The 20004-nt window shown below is 42.6% G+C and overlaps 1 long non-coding RNA gene across 1 annotated transcript; it reads left to right on the forward strand.

The window, feature by feature from the left end:
- The first annotated feature begins 279 nt into the window (after positions 1-279).
- Positions 280-13399, forward strand: LOC111091496. Its single transcript, XR_005375354.1, has 3 exons — positions 280-461; positions 8681-8738; positions 12428-13399. It is a non-coding gene; the product is annotated as an uncharacterized LOC111091496 (long non-coding RNA).
- The last annotated feature ends 6605 nt before the right edge of the window (positions 13400-20004 follow it).

Below are 20004 nucleotides of genomic sequence, written 5' to 3' on the forward strand. Positions count from 1 at the left end.
CGTTCACGCTGCCCTGACGGGCTGTGAGCGAAGGTTGAGGGGGCAAAGCCCCGTGGGCAGCCCGAGCGGCCCTCAAGTCCTCCCTCCTCCCCGGGAACCTCTAAAGATGCCATCGTTCCGAGAGCAGGGCTCTGTCGGGGCCTCGCAGGCCGGGACGTCCGGGTCGGTTCGCCAGGACCGCCTGACGGAGAGCGCAGGCCCGACGCCGCACAGCAGCCGCCCGCGGCCTCGTCGCTCTGGAGGCGCCAGGTCCGAGACGCAGGCGGCGGCGGGGCGGCTCGTGCCAGGGGGCGAGCGAGCGCCCGGAAGGCCGTCTTCTCCCTGTGGCTGTTCGTCTCATCCTCCCAGCTCATGCGCTGCTCCAAACGTCCCCTTTCCATAATTGATATGGGATTAGCGCCCACCCTCGTGATCTCACACGGACTTCTCTGAAAAGACTCTATATCCGGCCACACTCAGAGGTACTGGGTACTGGGAGGCCTCGGGAGTCGGGACCCACGTACACGGCCGCGGGGAAGCAGACATGCTCCGCAGACCACAGTGTCTGCCTCTACCTGCCCAGCCTCCCACTCTCACATGCTGAGCTGCCTGATTGCTCTCCTCTCCCCCCTTCCTCCAGACCCCTCAACGCTTCCTGTGGGGCACCTTGAGGGGCCTCGGACATCCGCCTCATCCCACCAAAACCACTAACTGTGGCAAACGAGAAAGATCACGCGCTCTCACGGAGAACAGACCTGGGTTGAAATCTCGGCTCTGAGCTATAATGGCTGCGTGTCTAGGACATGTTACGTGCCTGCTCTGAGCCCCGGTATTCTCAGTTTTAAGGCAAAGAGGTACCCCAATGAGTCACATCTTTAAACTGTCGCTACTTCTCTCTGAAGTGAAAATGAGGAGTGGCCAAGAAGCAAATTTTGTTGTTGTTGAGCAAACAATAATTAAAGCGGACTTCCTGAATTTGCAAGGGGAAAGGAGTAGTCGACCCCTATTTCTCTGGGGCAAGAGTATATGGGACTTTTGTGGCCTGTCAAAGTCAGGTCCTTGGCCATACCTCAGGGCGCAATCTCTGAGAAGGAAGTGAGGTCAGGAACCTTAGCATAAAAGACTAGAAACTCCACTCCCTCCTTTCAGGTATAAAGCAGGGCTTCTCAAACTACCAGTTGTAAATGATATTTTTTTTTTTCAAACTCCAATCCATCACAGATGCATATGAAATGAAAATGTATTTTTAAAAAATTAAATAAAATTAAATAAAAAAACAAATGCAAGCCCTTATTTTTTATTATTAGATTCAATATAGAATTTAATAATAACACTACAAAATTGTCATATATGCTTCTACATGCTTACTGTCAATTTCTTAATGTATGGGAGGTTTTCTGTTTGTTTTTTAAAGACTTTTTAGGGGTGCCTCTGTGGTTCAGTCAGCTAAGTGTCTGCTTTCAGCTCAGGTCATGATCCCAGGTCCTGGGATCAAGTCCCTAGTCATGCTCCCTGCTGAGTGGGAAGTCTGCTTCTCTCTCTCCCTCTGCCCCATCCCCCTGTTTGCGCTCTCTCTCTCTCTCTCTCTCTCTCTTTCTCTCTCTCTAAAATAAAATAAATAAGTAATCTTCACACCCAACATGGGGCTCCAACTTACAGCCCTGAGATCAAGAGTCATATGCTCCACTGACTGAGGCAGCCAGGCAACCCTCTAAATGTATGTTTTTATAGGCTAGTTACAAAAAGTTCACAGACAGGTCCCTGTCCAAGAACCACATCTTGACTACCATCAGTTTAAGGTATAATAGGGGAGTCTTCAGCTCAGACTACAGTCAAACCAAGACATCTGTGGGTGGTGGGTGATTAGGAGTGTAATATGAAGAATGTAATATTCAGCTTCAGACGTTCAAAATAAATTTTTTTCATCTACAGCAAAAAAATCAGCTTGAAAATCAAGCTGTCAAGAGAAGAGTAATAAAGTTGTCTCTTTCCATCTTTAAAATATCAAAAGCAAATAATCTAATTTAAAAATGGGCAGAGGAACTGAATAGACATTTTCCCAAAGAAGACATCCAGATGGCCAACAGCCACATGAAAAGACGCTCAACATCACTCATCATCAGGAAAATGCAAATCAAAACCTCAATGAGATATCACCTTCTACCTGTCAGAATTGCTAGAATCAAGAAGATAAAAATAGCTAGTTTGGCCCAGGATGTGGAGAAAAAGGAACCCTTGTGCAGTGTAGGTAGGAATGAAATATTGCTGCAGCCACTATGGAGAACAGTATGGAGGTTCCTCAAAAAATTAATAATAGAACTATCATATGATCCAGTAATTCCACATCTGAGTATTTACCTAAAGAAAACAAAAACACTAATTTGAAAACAATATTTATCCTTGTGTTTACTGTAGCATTATTTATAAGACCCAAGATAGGGAAGCAACCCTAATGTCCATCAATAGTGAAGTAGATAAAGAAGATATCCGTATATACATACAATGGACTATCACTGAGCTATAAAAAATAGTGAGATCTTGCCATTTGTGACAACATGGATGGACCTAGAGGGTATTATGCAAAGTGAAATAAGTTAGAGAAAAACATACTATATGATTTCACTTATATGTGGAATCAAAAACAAAACGAAACAAATGAACAAAGCAGAAACAGACCCATAAATACTGAGAACAAACTGATGATTGGCAGAGGGGAAAGCGATGGGGGGGATGAGCAAAAAAGGTGAAAAGGAATGGGAAATACAGGCTTCCAGTTATGGAATTAATAAGTCATGGGGATAAAAAGTATAGCAAAGGAAATATATTTAAAAAATCAAGATCCAAGCAAGAAAGATGAGATCACTCTTGCTTTGTATCCAGAGTGGGGGGAAGGTGGTCCACTTCTCAGGTAGGTGTGAACATTATCATTAATATTTAAGATCACAGTGTTAATAAAAATAACATCTTCCAAAGGTGCTTTCACAAATGATGTACATTTGTCTTTAAACAGGCCCCAATGTGGGGTTTGAACTGATGACCTTGAGATCAAGACCTGAGAGCCAAGATCAAGAGTTGGACACTTAACCAACTGAGCCACCAAGATGCCCTAAATGATGTACGTTTACATCTCACTTCCCTAAGTCATAGTTTATCCTCATTTTACAGATAAAGAAACTGAGGCAAAAATAGAATCAAGGACACTATTATCTTTCCCAGACATGGAAGCAAGGCAAGATATATTCCAGAGTCCCAGTGGGAGAACTCATGTGCAGATGACACTTGGGGACTGAGCAAAGGAATAAATGGTATGAGGAAAACCTCTAATCCTAGTCAGAAGTCATCATTTGTCATGACTGACCTTACCATCATCATTAACCAGCATTTGGTTGGCCCTATCATGTCTTGGCAAATGGAAACAAAAGAGGGAATGTAAGGTCTCTGCCTTCAAAGACCTTACAACCTGCTGTATGATTTCAAGCAATTCACTGAGCCTCAGTTTTCTCACTGGCAGATTGGGATAATAAAACCATTTACCTCAGTGTTGTGAGGCTATAATATAAAATGCACATAAAATATTTATTTAACATGGTGAACAGTGCACAGTAAATGTCCTCTGACTATTTGCAACTAACCCTATATGAATTAGCCAAATAGATATGTTTGCCGATTTGAATGACTATCAAGCCATTTTGCATTTAGTCACCCCTATATGCCTTCATTTGTCTTTCAAATACATTTTCATGTATATAAGAAAAAATCCCTAAAGAATTCTATCTACTACAAAAATGAATAATCATCAACTGAAGAAGAAAACTCTACAACAAGAGGCCATCCTTGGTGCATCTAGATATTAGAACTTTCCACCAAGCCCTCTCAACAAAAGCCCTGTGTTCCAATCAGAACAGGCTCTCCTGGCCAGAGCCCTTTGCCAGGAGTTCCATGTGGATTTCTTTCCAGCCCGTAGCCCAGGCTCCTCCCACATCATATATGGTCCCTTTTGGTTCCAATGCCACAATCTTTGCATCTAGGGGTGGAACAATCTCTTGTAAGTGGCTGAGTCCCTGGGATGATTCTAATCCTTCCCACTGCTGCATTTACTAAGAATCACTTGCAATATAATGTTAGTGTGAACTGTCAAATCAGTCCTTCAGGTGGGGACACAGACAATGGCTCTTGGCCCTGAGCAGGTGGGGAAAGGATGCAGATGCTGGGTGCATGCAGAGGAGATGAGGCTTCTCCAGAGTGTTTCATCCCATCCCTACTTCCACTCTTAAGGCAGAGAAAGTAGGATTCCCCTTGGACACGTTTTCAACCTTCCCTTCCTATTGTTTTGTTCATCTCCATAGTTGTCTTGGCATTTGCTATAATACAGTTCTACCTTACTGAAGTTAGTTTGTCCTGCCATCAGGAAAGAATGATGGAAAGGAAAGATTTCTTTCTAAGCATCAGAAAACTTGGATCCCAGGCCTAGCTCTAGGACTAATTACCCATGCATCTTTGGGCTGGTCCTTTTTACTCTCTAGGCTCAAGGAAGTTTGACCGGGGACCACTATAATCATATAGTCTGGCCTTTCACAGAATCAGACCGTGTGTGTGTGTGTGTGTGTGTGTGTGTGTGTGTGTGTGTGATGGTAGTAAGAAAAGAACACTTAAAAAAAAAAGTTTGAGTGTAAATACAGTATTGTCAACTATAAGCACAATGAGGCTTTGACAGCACATCGACTCCACCTTAGAGACAGGCAGTTCAGTCATCATCACAGAGTCGACCTGCCAGGGGACAGGAGGTCAGACCTGGAGGGATCCTGATATCTGATCAGTCCTTCTGACACCACTAGGTGTCACTGTCCTACCTTAAATACCCCTCCTCAAATCCTCAACCAGATTAATTGGAAACCCTCCCATGAACGTCTTGGTTCTTGGCATGTGAATCCACTTTGCATCTACCTTTATAGATCCTTATCCCCTTCTCCCAAACGAGACTCAACACAACTACTTACAAATGTTTGCATACCTTACTTCCAGGTTTTTGGATTTGACCAGTGACACAGAATGTAGGGTTCACATCTGTCCACGTTAATGGGCCTAGCCTCTTAATTCATTCTCATTAAATCATGAATTTAATGAGTACTTGCTATGTGCCAAGTCCTGTGCTGAGAACTGAAGACTTAAAGAATAAAGGCACATCCCCTGCACTCAAGAGCTTACAGCAGGGTGTCAGGATGGCCGAGTGGTCTAAGGCGCCAGACTCAAGCTCCGCTTCCTCAAGAGCTTACAGCAGACATGTCTGGGGCAAATGGTCAAAAGAAGGACCCCATGTCTTGAGCATACAGAAAGTGCTTTTGGGTAGGCCTGCCTTGAGTAGGTAGGGACGCTTCACAAGATTTGTCACAGCATTTGGACTGAGACTTGAAAACTACACAGGTCTTCTGTGAATCACTGGGACAGACCATTCTAGGCTGATAGAACAGCATATGCAAATAGGCAGTTTCATTAAACCTAAAGCAGGCTTTTCCTATAAGTGGTAAACCATATTGAAATCTACTTGGACCTAATTACCCTGCATGGGAGAAAGGGCAGGCTTCTGCCCCACTCTTCATATACATACAATCACAACTATCTTACCCTTGAGAGCAGACATGTGACTTTTCATTTTTTTGTATCCTCACAACTAATCACAATGGAGAACAATAGATTTTGAATGTATGAATGTATGAACAATTTACTAGTTAATCTACTACAAAGACTATCCGATTTTGAAGAGGCCTTTTCAAGAGGGGAAACTGAGGTCCGGGCCCACCATTAGGAGAGCCATGCATGCCTCCCTGTTCCTAAAGTGCTCTCTGAAGAGCCTGCACTAGCTCATTCTTTCTCCGGGCAATTAATTCTTTAGGATGATCAAGATCAGAGAATTTCCTATGCCTTTTCTCCTCCCAGAGATTCTCTCTACTCCCCTTTCCAGTTATGGGCGCAGGAGGTAGTGTAAGGAATTTAGCAAAACACCCAACTTGAATCAAAGAGCAGTGTGCAAGGTCATCTATATGCTAATCTCACAATCAGGACCCCTTGGCCTTTAACAGAAATTAAACAACTCAACAATTGACTCTGTGGCAATTTTTTCACTCCCAGAAAATCATTATCAAGTTTTTGTTTCTGTCCAAACTTATGAGGAGTTTTGACCCCTGGAAGAGTCACACCAGAGGGAAGGTGGGGAATGGAATGTGCAAAACACAGGCCGCAAAGAGTTAAAGGATCACAGAATGAGTTTGGCTGCCACAAAGTGCTGTGACTATCGGCTGCAGAGGGCTTGGCTGGGGCATAGGAGGGAGGAGGTCAACATAGGCAGACTCTTGAGCATTTCTCTGCCAAAATCCTTCCACATTGACTCCTTAGCCCAGCATTCATGGTCACTATGGTCAAGCCCTACATTTTCAACCCTTGCTCCCACGACCCTCAATTCCTTGCCCACACCCCAGGAGAATGGATCCACTCACCCTCACTGAGAAGGCCCGCTAGTTGCCAGCTACCTTTCAAACCTAGCTCCTAGGGTCTCCTCGCAGATCCACTTCATCCCACATCTACCTCTTCAGTAGAATGCTTCCTCATACTACATTTATTTTCCTTCTTTGATTCTCAAATTTCTACTTAACCTATTTAACCTTCAGCTTTACTCCTCTTGAAAGTCTTCCCATGCAGGGGTGCCCGGGCTCAGTTAGTTAAGAGTGCAACTCTTTATTTCAGCTCAGGTCATAATCTCAGGGTCTTGAGATCAAGTCCCACATTAGGTTCTGTGCTGAGCATTGGACCTGCTTAAGATTTTCTCTCCCTCTTCCTCTGTCCCTCCTGTGTGTGCTCTCTATCTTTATCTCTCCCTAAAAAAAAAGAGAGAGTGGAAAGAAAGAGAAGAAAGAAAGAAAGAAAGAAAGAAAGAAAGAAAGAAAGAAAGAAAGAAAGAAAGAAAGAAAGAAAGAAAGAAAGAAAGAAAGAAATCTTCCCATTCCTGTTTGAACTTTGGGACTCTCATCATGTACACCTTGTACCTGTAGTTATCATAGCTCTTTTTACCATGCTGAGAAATTATTAGTTTGCATGCCACTGAATTCTGAGCATCTTACTGAAAGGTGTCATGTCTCTCATTATTATAACACCAGATCTAGCATAGCTCTTAGCACGTAATAGGTACTTCATTAATATTTAAGCATAGAGTGCTCAAGGGCAGAGACTAGATGATATTCATCCTCATGGCTCTAATCTCCAGACCATTGCTTGAAATGGAAAAAGACTTTAACATACATTTGTGAAATTAATGAATCTGCTAGATGAAAAGACAATTTGTTATCCACATTAAGAGAGTTACTATGGTGGGACGACCAACTCATCCCAAGACAAGTACTGAAAGTCCCAGATCCCAGGAATCCTTCAGTCCTGGGCAAACCAGGACAGCTGGTCACCCTATGCTATGGCCACAATCCACTACCAGGATGGACCAGTAGCAGCTCTGCACATAAATTCGTATTTATTTATTTATTTATTGTTTAGTCAACAAATATTTCCTGAATAAATAAGCAAAGAAGTAGACCATAAAATATAGTAATTTATAAACATATGGATACATTTTCTTATGTATCTGCTTAGTTCACTAGTTAGAGATAGCCATAACCTGAGTCTATGCTTCAGTTGGCCAACATCAGCAGAACGAATAAAACTACCTACCCCTCTAACTGGGCAGAAGAGATAAAGGATTTCATTGAAAGGAATATCATGGTTTGCATTGGAGCCCAGTGACCTAGTTTGATTCCAGATACTGGTGCCCTGGGTAGTAAATTTATCTATAAAAGAACTGATAGTAATACTGGTGCCTCTTTGTAGAGTTTTTGTAAAGAGCAAATGAAACCAAGTCTTTGTAAGTTAAAAAGCTGTAAATATTAGCATCCTCAGCTTTATCAGCCTGTGAAATAATCATAATTTCAACTTTAGTCCAAACTCCTGGTGGTGGGTAAAATCTAGTGCCAGCTTGACTGTAGGATTTTCCCCAAATCCTACTTAACAAATATTTGAGGGGAATTCCAAGGAATGCTTTATACTCTTATCTCAGATTCAGTGAACATGGCCACTCCATGCAGTAGCCAACACTGCCCCGGATCCCAACAGTTCCACGGAGAATCTATGCCAGCACTGAATCTGTGCCCTGAATGCCATGCTGATATGGGACATGCCATTGACCCCTAAAGTCAGAAGAAAATAGCTCCTTCAATGTTTTATGCAGATGGCAGCGAAGGTCCCCAAGAATGTTTCAGCCTGAAACATCACCAGCATAAGTGACACAACACTTACCTTCCAAGATTATACAAACCAACACAGTAGATAGAATAGGGTAAGTGCTGACATCAGCTACTTTCATGTATACAGAACCAGCTCTCCTTCCCGGCATTCAGGACTTTCTTGGATCACTGTGTCACTTATTTTCTTAGGACAGTTGTTCTCAACTGGGGATGATTTTGCATCCCCAACCCAGGGTGCATTTGGAGTGTCTGGAGACATTTTTGGTTGTCACAACTGGAAATGAAAGCTACTTATGGAAATAAGTGGGTAGAAGCCAGGGATCCTGTACAACATCCTATTATACATAAAGAAAAGCCCTCCACATCAAATGTCAGAAGTGCTAATGTTGAGAAATTCTGTCTTTGGGTGATCTATTTCTTAGGAATCCTGTTGGTCCCCCTTCTGACTTGACCTCCATGGAATCCATTCTCACCTATCAGGTATGTTTAAAGGTTTATTTATTTATTTATTTATTTATTTATTTATTTATTTATTTATTTAAGAGAGAACAAGAGAGAGCAGAAGACGGAGAGAGAGAGCACAAACACAGAGGGAGAGGAAGAAGTAGACCCCTTGCTGAGCAGGGAGCCCGATCCTAGCACCCTAAGCCTATTTCTTTTAATCTAACTCCAGAGTGGATGGACTTAAATGTTAGTTTCAGTCCTTTGTCCTTACATAAATCAGTAAATAAAAATAGTTATGTATGGGGCTTTCTCTTAACCCTTTCACTCATGGCATGTAAGCTCCAGCCCCTTCCCTCTTATAGTATTATGTTGAGAGTAACTTATTACAGATTCTTCCATTCAACAAATATTTGATGACATACTATGGATGAGGCATGATACTAGACACTAGGCAAACAGTGATTAACCAACAGACATTGCCCCAGCAATCATGAAGCTTACACTATGGTCAGAGAATAAAATAGTAAGCAAATGAACATATAATTACAAATATCAATACATACCATGAAAAATAGAGGGTTCTTTCAGGGCATATAATGGAAAGACAGCAGTTAAATAGGAAAGGCAGAGAATGTCCTCCTAAAGAAGTAACATTTGGGTTGAGGCCTGGCAGGGCCAAAGAAGTGAGTCCATTGAAGAAATGAGGAGGAAGATCACATGCAAAAAGCTCTTGAGTAGGAAATCAACTGTGCCATCAAGGAGTAGAATGTGTGGCCAAGTGTGATGTGATCAAATTTATATTTTTTAAAAGACTACTCTGGCTGCCCTGTGGGTGACGGGCTGAAGGAGGTAAAAGCGAGACACCCACAAGAAGGTAGTGGTCTGAGAAGCAGACAGGGGTGACCTGGCTCCCAGGATAACAGTGGAGTTAGAACTGGAAAGTCTATGAGTGGGATGCTGTTCTCTGAGGGAGAAAACTATATCAGGGATGGGCAGTGGCTGAGACACTTTGGGGCAACAAATATCACCACCTGAACAACTTCTGAGAGTTGCCGTTCCTCAGAAATCAATACTCACCTTCCCTGCTAAGCATTTCTATTGGGGAGGAACCACACACATAGTAAGTAGGTAACTTTTCCTACACTACACTTGGTTTTGGGCTGTTTCTTCAACTGGCTGAAACATTGAGTGGTATGTATGTGCATATGTATTACTTGCAGCTATAGGGATAGAGGGAGGGCAGAAATAAGTGACCCATCACTAAACCTAATTCCCTATGCTTTCAAGAGCCATTTATCACCATCTCTGGTTGGTGCCGTTTCTTTCTGGAGTGAGGCTAACCAGGAACAACCCATAGCCAGGGTCTTGGAATCTTCTCCCTAGAAAACCTCACTCTTGGACCTGGGCAAGGTCTTCTGATATCAGGCTTCCTTAACCTCAAGTCCAGGCCCAATATAAGCAATTAGTTGGGCAGTCAACAAGACCTCTCCTTGCAGAGAGATCCATGAAAGCCCACTCTCAGGAGGTCTGACATCACCAAAGAGCCTGAATTCATGAGGAATTATCATTTTATCTGACTTCACTGCCACAGGTGGCAACTTTCATCTCTTCAGAGAGGACCATCCAGCATGTCAGTGTCACTGCCAACCAGACCAGAAGGAATCATCAGGCCTGGGCCTAGATATGGGGCCCTGGAGGGATGACCTTCCAAGAAACAGCTGAGCCCCCAGGGCAGCATGTAGAGGACACCTGTAGCTCAGCAGTGTTCAGAAAAGTGCCAGGAGCCCACTATAGGGAAAGTCAAGGTGGGAGGATTTAGGGGCCCCTACAGGTAGCAAAGCCTATAGGTCGTGAGGCCTGAGGAACCTGCCCTCAGGGAACTGGCATTGGATACAGGAAGCAGACAAACAGATTAATAGTACTAACCCGATGAGTCCTATGATGGAAGGGAACACATAGTATTCTGGGGGGTGGAAGGAGAGAAAGGAAGAGGCTCCGAACTCTGCCTAGGGATCAAGGGAGACTAGCAGGAGGGGGTAATGTTTCTCTGTTCCAAACACAGTCCACTGGCATCCACAGGGTTCAATTAACTACATTTAGAAAAACTCAGAAATGCTAACAGCACATTTTTAAGGGTATATACAAGCTCCATTATTCATTTAAAAATAATGACCAAGGGAAATTAATTTCCTTCATTGACTTTTTCCCTATAAAATTATCCCTGACCGGTGAGTTTTCAAATATAAAAATATTCCTTTAAGGGTAGATTGTTTGAAATTTGGAATTTAAATCCACACTCTGAAAGTGTCCAAGCTATGCAGGAAACCTGCCCTTGAGATGCACCTGAAAAGATATCAGGAACAGGAATTTTGTTGGGGAGAGGTAACAGATAAAATGTGGGGTGAGCCACACCTGTCCAGCCCTGATAGGACACATTCCTGGGACTAACAAATGGTGGGGGGCAGGGAGGAGCAGCAGTCACCTCCATTTGATGTCTATGGCCCAGGCTGTAGGAACAGAGTGAACTTCTGAAGCCCTGAGCAAAGCTCCTTTACAGAAACAGGGAAAATTCTGGGATTATTTTTATTAAAGCAAACTTTATTTAAAAATTTAAGCATTATATTTCATCCTGCTTACCCCAGAGAGAAAACATGATGAAAGCTGACAGATACAAAGATGAATTAATCCTCCACTTCCATCCTCTGCCTCCTCCCCTGTGTTTGGAAGGGGAAGCAGTAAGTCACTGCTATCTTCAGTGCCCACCCTCTGTAAGGTGCGGGCTGTGCGGGGTGGCGGAGGTGGGAGGGGGCAGGAAGGAATTCTAGTAATTTATAAGAACATAACATTTGCCATTTATAAAGCCTCTTCACTTACATCAGCCCCTCCAATCACTCCCTGAGGTAGTAGACAGTGCTGATCCTGGATTTATTAAAGAACAGAGGGAAGATTCAAATAAATTCATGAAATACTTGAGCTATGAAATCAACAGAAATTATTCTGACACTGAGCTACAACAGTAACAAAAACCAAAATTCAGATCACAAATAAATGCTGTTAAGCCTGAAAAGGAAGGGATCAATTCTGAATAGAAGCCATGAAAAGGGCTCTTGAATTATTTGATAATCCAGTTAATGAAGAGGAGGGAAGCATATAAATGCACCGGGACATTTTTTGCTGATTGACACACTGACAAAGACAACATAGAGCATTGAAGACAAATTGATGAAGGAATGCTCTCATTTCAGAGAGTTTAATATAACTGCTCCACAAGAATACTTGAATACAACATATGTGTGTGTGTGTGTGTGTGTGTGTGTGTGTGTTTAACTTGATAGGAAACATTGACAATCATAAAAATCTACACACTGATGAAGCTAAGAAAGAATATCTCAATACTCTAATAATATAATAAAAGTTTTGATCAGCATGCAAAAGGAAGAAATACAGTATCTTTCCATTATCTCCATAGACAGTGATATTACAAAATCATTATCCCATATTAAAAGGTAATCGGACAGTAATAAGGCAAGAGAGGTAAGGAAAAACACTACTGTAGAGATATGCCAGACAGCTAAATAATGAGAGTATAGCATTTTTCTAAATTATATGATATTGTGGTATTTTGGTGTGTTTTTTTGTTTGTAGTTTGTGTTGATTTCTCATTCTAAATATAACCTTTATAATTGATTTTGTATTCATAATTTTGTGTTCTTTTTCTTAAACAGGGCTCGCAAAATGTATGTTTTTGGGCCCCAGGAAACCTGGATGTTATACCCATTTTGCAGGTGAGAAAATAAACTCAAGAGAAGGTCTCAGTATCACCCAGGGTCACAGTGATAGAAGGAGAAGGAGCCAGAACTCAAAGGCCCTGCTCCTCCTCCTCCACGATGCTGTCTCCACTGAGAGCCATTGATGCACATTGATCTTTGGAGGAGCACAAAAAAAGTGAGATAGGACATTCTAAAAACCCAGAGGACTCACTCAAATTTCTAAAGAAGGACTCACCATGACTTATAGTGCTCCCTCCATCCCATCTCCCTTCCGGACCAGTGTCTGCAGAGAATTCCACCTACAGTCAGCACCGGCGTCACTGTGCAGGCTCAAAGCAATCCAGGAATCCAAGCACACTGCGGGAGTAAAGATGGGTCACATCAAATGCCTTCTGGAACATTCTGGAAGTACAGGCTAATTCTTGAAAACCTACTGCATGCCAGGCACTCACACCGGCATCTGTCTTCTGCCACACGAAAAATTATTATCTTTCTAAGAACAAGAAAATAGAAACTAAGTTGCTCCATTTCACAGAGATAGTACGAGACAGACAATAGGCTGGAAAGGCACTCTGCTCTGCCCCAAAGCCCACACCCAGGCCTCCAGGGGGAGGTTTTCTACCGGAGCTGGTTCACACTTAGGCACATCATGTCCAGGCAGGTGATGCTGACAGCGTCACAGGTCCTTGCTTCGTGGCCCTCATGTGCTGAAGCAGTCAGGCAGCCCTGCTCTTCGCCCAGCTGAGGTGAGCAGATGAAAACAAATGTTCTCTGTTTATTATCCTGCAAGAATTGTTTTATTATCCTACACCATGAAGTCCCAAACCCACTACCTCTGCTTTGCCCAGGCCCACCTGGACTTGTTCACATCAGCCCCACTCTTCCTAGGAGTCCCTCCTGTGAGCAGTAAACTTTCTCTCAAATTCTCTTGGTGAGTGAAGTGTCATCAGCCTCCACATCCAAACCAAATGTTGGGTGGTCCCCTCCTGCTTCAACAGGGGGACTATCTGACACCAATGACCTGCATTAAACACATACACTCTGACACAAGTGCACTGAAATGCACCAGGTGTCATAACAGTTTGCCCTCAGTTTCATGTTGATTGAGATTTATGTTCCCATTTGATATGATAATATAGCCAGGAATGGATTCCCATTAATTCCATTTCTACCAGAGTGAAAATTGTGCTAAGGAGAAATCTAGTAGGGTCTAGAAGGTGTCTCAGAGTGTAGGACAGAGGTTAAATTCCTGCCTGTGATGCCCCCCCACACTCACCCACCCACACATACTCCAAATAAGGCACTATCACCACAAGCTCCAATAATTACTAATAATAATGGCTGTATTGAGCTTTAATAATGGCTGTATTGAGCTTTTACAGGTATTGTGTTGAGTATTTTAAACATATTATTTCTTTTGTGTTCAACACTTTGCACCACGAAAACTTTATACCCATTGATAAGGTACTCTTGATTTCCCCCTCACCATAGCCCCTGACAACCACCACCCTATCCTGTTCCTATGAGTTGGATCTAAGTCAGATCATGCAGATTTTTTCTTCTGTGACTGGCTTATTTCATTGAATATCACTGATATCAAGTCAGTCATCTGCTGGGAATCCTTTGGTGGCTCCTATTTTACTCCGGAGTAAAAACCAAAGACCCCTCAGTGCCCTGCCGTAGCCAGCACCAGCCACCTATGGCCTCTGTGACATCATCTGTTACTTCTCTGCTGTGTACTCACGGGACCCAGCCACACTGGTGTCTGTGCTATTCCACTAACCTGTCAGGCCTGCCCTCACCTCGGGACCGTCCTACAGGCCATTCTCACTGAGGCCCAACCTGACCACCCTAATTGAAAAGACAACCTGGCCCCACCTCCACCACTCCCCCATTCCTGATCCCTCTCTATGCTGGATTTTCCCCCTTTGTGAATTTCTTTCGATGGCTCTTATCATCTTCTAATGCCAAAGCTCTGTGCAAACAGGAGGTTTCATCTGTATGCTTTCCTCATAGAGGCGAGGCTCCTAGGGAAGCGCTGAGCACACGGTAGGCACCCAATAAACTGTTACTGAGTGAGTGAAGGACGGTGCAAAATGTTAGAGCTCTGGGTTCCAATTCCAGTGCTGCCACTCAGAAGCTGTCTGATCTTGGACAAATGTCCTGAACTCTCTGTGCTCCCGTCTCTTCAAATGAAGGGAGGTCCTTTTGGTTTAAGGAGTGTCATTATATTAGTGCCTCTCCTTCATTCTGAGCATTAGACCACCCTGCTTTCCCACTGAGGAGAATGATTTTCAGAAAGGATAAGAAACCACTGCTTTAAATAACTGAAGTTGGTCCTCAAAACAATCTTATAATATATATTTTATTGTTACCCCAGTTTGAAGAATTAGGGAAATAAGACTTAGCCATATAGCCTGATGAGTGGTATGGCTAGAAGCCCACCTCTACCCCTCTGGTTCAAATCCTGTTTGATAGGAAGTTCATGGCTAGAAGTCAGCTCATTGATCTGGGTCCTAGTCTCAGCTCCTCCCTTCAAAAGCTAAGTGAATGTAGCAAGTCATTTCACTGCTCACTTTTCATTTTGGGGAAATATATATATATATTTCTTACTTCTTTGAGGCAAAGAGGGAGAGGAACAAGTGGGATCATGGGCATTGTTTATCAGTTGCCTATTAGAGAAGAGGAACTCCCTACATTATTATACTCAATCTTTGTAAGTATCTGGCAGGATAGGTTTTATTACCTTTATTTTATTGAGAGAGACAGGAATATCAGCACATGGCTGGCATGTGGTAGATCAGCTGTCTTGCTGATCCAAAATCCCACATACTTTCCAATAGGGCTTCCAAAGAGAATAGCAGGGAAATTAACAGCTGTGAGATAAATATTAGCTATGAAAGAGTTAGCAAATCATATATTACTATGCAAGTTCTATATATCTACTACATTGTACATAAGCAGTACAGACTTTATTGATGAATTCACACGAATGTTGATCTACAATTACAAATCATATTCAGGTTAAATTTAAATGATACTTCCCGGACACCCTCTAGGCACTGTGGTGATCAGAGGAATGAACAGCATTCAGATCGTGCTCCCATTAGCCTAATATATTTTCCCAGCAATGGCACATACAGCACAAGCCCTCATTTCAGAAGTACAGCGTAGAGCAGCACTCCTGTGTAACTCTTCCCTTAGGGACAGTGAATGCAGGTTTATGGGTGACTTTGGACAGACCTTTCAAAGGCATGAAGCCTGAGTAGCAAATAGTCTATTCCAAGACTGTAGGACCCTGCCTGCTATACCTCATCATCAGTCAGATCCACCGTCTCGATTTCCTCTGAGGCCATGGGATTCAGAGAGACACTCACCTAGGTACATCGGAAGGTTAAACCAGAGAACTGCCAGTGGAAGGCAGAGGAATGGGCAAGCAGTAAATGCTCCTCCCACTCTCTCTGGTTCCTTCCAAGTCCTTAGCAAACCTGATAGTGACCCTGGCATTCGAAGGGCTCCAGGAGGCAGCAAAAGTAGGAGAGGACTTTACTTACAGCATCTCAAGTCCCCAAACAGGATGATCTGAGTTGTAGCTATGGTAAAGCAAGTATCAGTATCTAGGGAGTATCAAAGACTAAGTCCAAGCACAGAGCAAGAGATCTTGAGCTGCGATCAGGAACAGGCTGGAGGGGCACCTGGGTGGCTCAGTGGTTGAGCATCTCCCTTTGGCTCAGGTCATGGTCCTGGGGTCCTGGGATTGAGTCCCACATTGGGCTCCCCGAAGGGACCCTTCTTCTCCCTCTGCCTGTGTCTCTGCCTCTCTCTGTGTATCTCACAAATAAATAAATCAAATCTTAAAAAAAAAAAAAAAAACAGGTTGGAAAGCAGGTCAGAGACATAGATCAAAAGTTTCAAAAAACAAGCTGTGAAAAAGTCACAGCCAGTAGATTTCTGTTGATTCTTTTGTGACCAGCATGCTAAATACCATCTTTCCATGGGCAATGGGAAGAAGAAAGACGCTTTGTTTTATAGTAAAGAGTGGCCATCCATGTGTCCCTTGGGCTGATCATGTGGGGCATTGGCAAGAGTGTTATTCATGGCCTTTTACTGAGTATAACCCACTAAATGCAGCTCCAGGGTGAGCCACTTCAGGACAAGGTCATGGAATACCGTATCTCCAGAAAATGCCAAAGCTAGAATCACTGGACTTAATGCTCAGTTCATAATAAAAATGGACTGCAAGTATAATGGTTGTTTCTATTTATTTTACCTAATTCTGAACACTGTTTCTATGGTTGTATTACTAATAAAAATCCCAGGACACCATCGCCTTTACAGCCATGGACTGAATTGAACCTAATGCAATAGTTTGGACAGTTGAAGTCAGAGACATCAAGGAGACAACTGACTGTGACTTCCAAGAGCTTTAACCGACATAAGGCCCCTGGAATTCAGACAAGCAAAGCCTCAGGGAGCCTTTGCTCTGAAGGGAGCTGGAGAAAGGCCTGGGAGCCTTTCCAAGCCTGGAAGAACTTGCATGGATCAAGGGGGATGAAAGGCATTTCTTTCCAGCCCCAGGCCCAAGGCAGCCTGGGGACCTTGGGAGCCAGGGTCAGGAAAGGAACAGTTTGTCCTCCGTGACAGAGGCAAGGAGGGCCCAGGGAGCTTTTTTGTTTACATGTTTATTTGTTTGTTTGTTTCCAATCCTTACCCACAAATTCAGGGTAACCTCTTCTCTCCATTAGCAGCCTTGTGGGGCAAAGGGCCTGATCCTTGGCCTGATAGCGCCAAACCAGTCCTGGAAGAAAGGAAAAATACCAGAAATCCTGGAAGTGTCTGAGATTGAAAAGAAGGAGCACTGTTTGTAGGATCCAAACTCCTGGCTCTGTGCAATTCTTTAATCTGCCACTCATTCAAATTGTAACCAAACCAAAGTGGGATTGCTCCTTGGTGAGTCAGAAATCACACCAACTTGAGTTGTCACACAAAAAACCTTTATTTGCAGTAAATTAGAAGTCAGGACACAGAGAGAGAGACAGAGAGAGAGAGAGAATAGATTCCTTTTGTTTAGGGTTAGAATGAATATTTAGATATCAGATAGGGAAGCCTTGTCATTGTATGTATGTAGATATGGGCACAAAGACGCCCATGTGCCTTAAGGAGACATACATACATTGTCTGTACATACAGACATACAGACATTGTATGTTATGTAAATTAGGCTGAGGCTCAGTGGAGATTTTAGTATTATAATGAGGTAAGGGTGATTGCAGGTCCTTCCAAAGGTCATTCCGTAGTTCATCTGTGCAGGTGCTAGTCAGGTTTAGCTCAAAGGGTCTGGGTAATCTGGGCCAATGGAGACTGTCAGGGCAGTCTCCATCACCTGGGGGGTGATTTTTGGGTTTCCTTTGTCTGAGTTAAAGGGAAAGCCAGGAAGAAGAGCTTAGGGAAAAATGTAAGACAAAGTTTAGTGAGTACAACAAGATGGGCAGTAAAGGCCAAGTCTTGAGATGGAGCTGGTGACAAAATCTTATGCTTTTGCCCCGCATGGACTCTTTGCTTTGTCTCAAGAAAGTAATACAATTCATCAGCACATTTCCCAATTCACAGCAAGCATTATTGATAGAAAGAATCACCATAAAATACAACAATGAAACAGATGACAATGAAAACTCTATAGGCTAAAATTGTTACAGGCAAAAAGGAATTGATGAATCATAAATTATTTGGTATGTTGCAAAATGCAAAAAAAAGTTAAAAAAAAACAGTGGGAAAGAATCTGTTTTGAAGAAATAATCGACAACAGCAAAGTAAAACCACACTGCACATAGTAAAGCTAGCTAAAAGTATCAAATCTTGCAAAATTTACACCTAAAAAATTGTATCTGGGAAAACCGAAGTTAGTGATTAATAAAAGCCATTGAGGAAAACTATAATCAATGAAAAAATTTCAATAACAAAACAAATGGCAATAACAAAACTAATGGCCACATCAAAGTTTGTTGTAAAATACACACAGAAAGTATTTATTCACAAAATAAAAGTAGAACTGGAACTGGCTTAACCACAGTGTATAATAAAATTCATCAAGGAAACAGATTAGTGTAGAGTCCTTCCAAAGAAAAATGTTTTTTCAATAGACATCCATCACTAAGGCACAATTCTGATTTAGATTTTTATGGTTTCTAAATGTGGAGGTTAAATATGCTAAAGGTCAAAACAGCCAGATCCAAACACAATTGGAGTCCAAACAAGAGTCAATACAATTAAAATGTCTTGTACTCATCTCCCAGGATTGCATCGTGGCTCTAAAGCATCTGGCTTTGATTCTGATAAGCCATGTGATTTTGGGAAAGTTTTTAAATTTCTTTAAGCTTCAATTTACTCATCTGTAAAATAGACATGTTACTTCATAATATTCTTGCTCTTAGTGTTTATACTGGATATGCCAAGAAAAACCATGAGAAGCCTTGCACATACCTTTCTCTTGACGTCTTCCATACCCCTAAGCTCCCATGCTTTGTATTCTCATAACTTCAGTCTCTAACCATGGGCAATTGAACTAAAAGAGGAGTACCTGGGAATGCCTGGGGGGCTCAGTGGTTGAGGGTCTGCCTTTGGCTCAGGTCATGATCCCTGGGTCCTGGAATTGAGTTCTGCATTGGGCCCCCACAGGGAGCTGCTTTTCCCTCTGCCTGTGTCTCTGCCTCTCTCTGTATCTCTCATGAATAAATAAATAAAATCTTATAAATAAATAAATAAATAAATAAATAAATAAATAAATAAATAAATAAATAAATAAATAAAAGATGAGTACCTGACCCAAAGACAACTATATCTAGATTGGCCAGCAGGCTGGTACAAAAGCATTACCCAAAAAGATATTTTATACTCAGTGGTTACTGGATAATCCATCCATTAACTCCACTCCCAGGTAATTTTCCTACTAGATGCCAAAAAGTGAACAGAGGGTAGGATCAATCGGCAGAAGCAGAGAGAAGCAAAGAGAAGAGGCAGAGGCCATGTGGTGACATGACTAATGAGTAAGTAAAAGGCATGAGTAAGCAAAAAAGCAAAAAGGTAGAGACAAGAAAGGAGAATGGGTTAGTAATTAAACAGGAAGAAGCTGGTGGGGAGAAAAACAAAGATGGAGTTGCTGTGTCATAAACTCAGAAAACTTCTCAAACTGTGATCAGGGCTCAGAGCTGCTGACAGACTCTTGGTACTGCTGCTGAGTTATATGTGGTGACAAACTTTCCAGGTCTCTGGAGTCCTGCTTGGGCAGCCTTTCTAATTCTCCCACGTGTCCTGGAAATAAATGCCAGTGCTAGAGATAACAGCCATAACAACAACAAAAAAGCACATGGCCTTTCAACATATGAAAAGACACTCCCTCCTCACTCATGAGATGATAAGAAAAATGTCAATTAAAACTAAACCAAGATTTTACTTCTCACCTCTCAGGCAAATTGTCAAAAGTTTGATAAGAAACCTTTGATGGAAGGCTTTGGGGAAATAGGTAGTTCTCTGCT

The sequence above is a fragment of the Canis lupus genome, chromosome 21 (assembly GCF_011100685.1).
Source record: "Canis lupus familiaris isolate Mischka breed German Shepherd chromosome 21, alternate assembly UU_Cfam_GSD_1.0, whole genome shotgun sequence".
NCBI classification, from domain to species: domain Eukaryota; kingdom Metazoa; phylum Chordata; class Mammalia; order Carnivora; family Canidae; genus Canis; species Canis lupus.